A 1,506-nucleotide genomic window follows, 5' to 3' on the forward strand; every position below is an offset into this window, starting at 1 on the left:
ACTGTACTACTACTAATCTCTGGTTTCATCCTCAAAACAGTCCTATGGAGTAGACACTGTTATTATCCCCTTCTTTTTTTTTCATCTTCACCCAAGGATATTTTCCCATTGATTTTTAAGGAGAGTGGAAGAGAGAGGGAAAGACAGAGAGAAACATCGATGTGAGAGAAACACATCAATTGGTTGCTTCCTGCATGATGCCAACCAGGGCAGGACCAGGGAGGAGCCTACAACCGAGGTACGTGCCCTTGACTGGAATCGAACCCAATACCCTTCGGTCAGCAGGCCGTCGCTCTATCCACTGAGCCGAACCGGCTAGGGCTATCCCCATTTTTATACACCGGAAAACTGAGGCTTGGTGGGGTGGGGTGGAGTTGAAGGAACTGCCTAAGGTGCCCAGCTAGTAAAGGGCAGACCCAGGATTCGAACCCGGCCAGTCCACCTCCGAGATTCTGCTGGCAACTGATGACACTTCTGTACTTCACGCAATTCCATGCACTCTCTCGCCTGGACACCCTTTCCAAGGGGCTAGGGCTATCCATCTCTACCAACCCCTCAAACCCAGAATGCTGACCATCCTGGTTGTTTAAACACTGAAATACTTCCAAACCCTGCCACCTGGCAACCTGTCCCCTTCCCAGATCACTCCTCCAAGACCTCCCCACATCCTGGTTTGGTGCTGGGTGCTGAGGGCTGGGGCGTGCGGGCTTCAGGATGCTGCCAGCCTGCATCCTCACCAGGACTACTCCTGTGGTCAGATATTGCTAGTATCACTTCTGCCGCCTCCTCCTCCTCTCTCCACAAACCAGTTCCTCCTTCTAACTTCCTTATTTCTGGGGTCCGCACCTCATTCTCCAGTTCACCGTACACGAGTTTTTGCCAGCCACTCAGTTCTCTCAACCGCCTTCTCCCCTTACCCCCCAGGAGTGTGAAAGCCTCATAGGCAGCCCCTGAGGTCGCCAGTAGTTTTCCTTCTGCCCCTCTCTTCCCAAGTCCTGGCTGGCCGTCCCATCTGCCGGACTCCTTTCCTCCTCCCTACTGCTCACCTTCAACTGGTGGCCTGGTCCTGTGGCTCTGACCTCTTCTACCTGCTGCGGCTCATCCCACCTGTCTCCTTCCTTACCCCTCGCTATGGACTCCACCCTGGAACAGACCCCTTCTAGCCCTGGCCCAGCTTCCATGGCCCCTGCTGGACTCCCCCTACACCCTGCCCCTTCTTCCTCCATTCTTGAGGCCAGGCACTCAAGGACAAAGCCTCGGTTCCTCATGAGAAGTCTACCTTCTAACCAAGGTGTTGGTCTTACCCTGCCAATGCCTCCTCCATTAGACTCCCTTATACAGAGAACGTATTTCACGAATATGAAATAAATTCAGTCAGCTGATCCCCACTTATGTTTCCAAAGCTTCCTACCTTATCCAATCACAACCATCTCGAGAAAGCTATTGCCAGCCACTCAGTTCTCTCAACCACCTTGCCTCTCTACCCCCTCCACCCCCCCCCCCCCC

Source organism: Myotis davidii, unplaced genomic scaffold (genome assembly GCF_000327345.1).
Source record: "Myotis davidii unplaced genomic scaffold, ASM32734v1 scaffold815, whole genome shotgun sequence".
NCBI classification, from domain to species: domain Eukaryota; kingdom Metazoa; phylum Chordata; class Mammalia; order Chiroptera; family Vespertilionidae; genus Myotis; species Myotis davidii.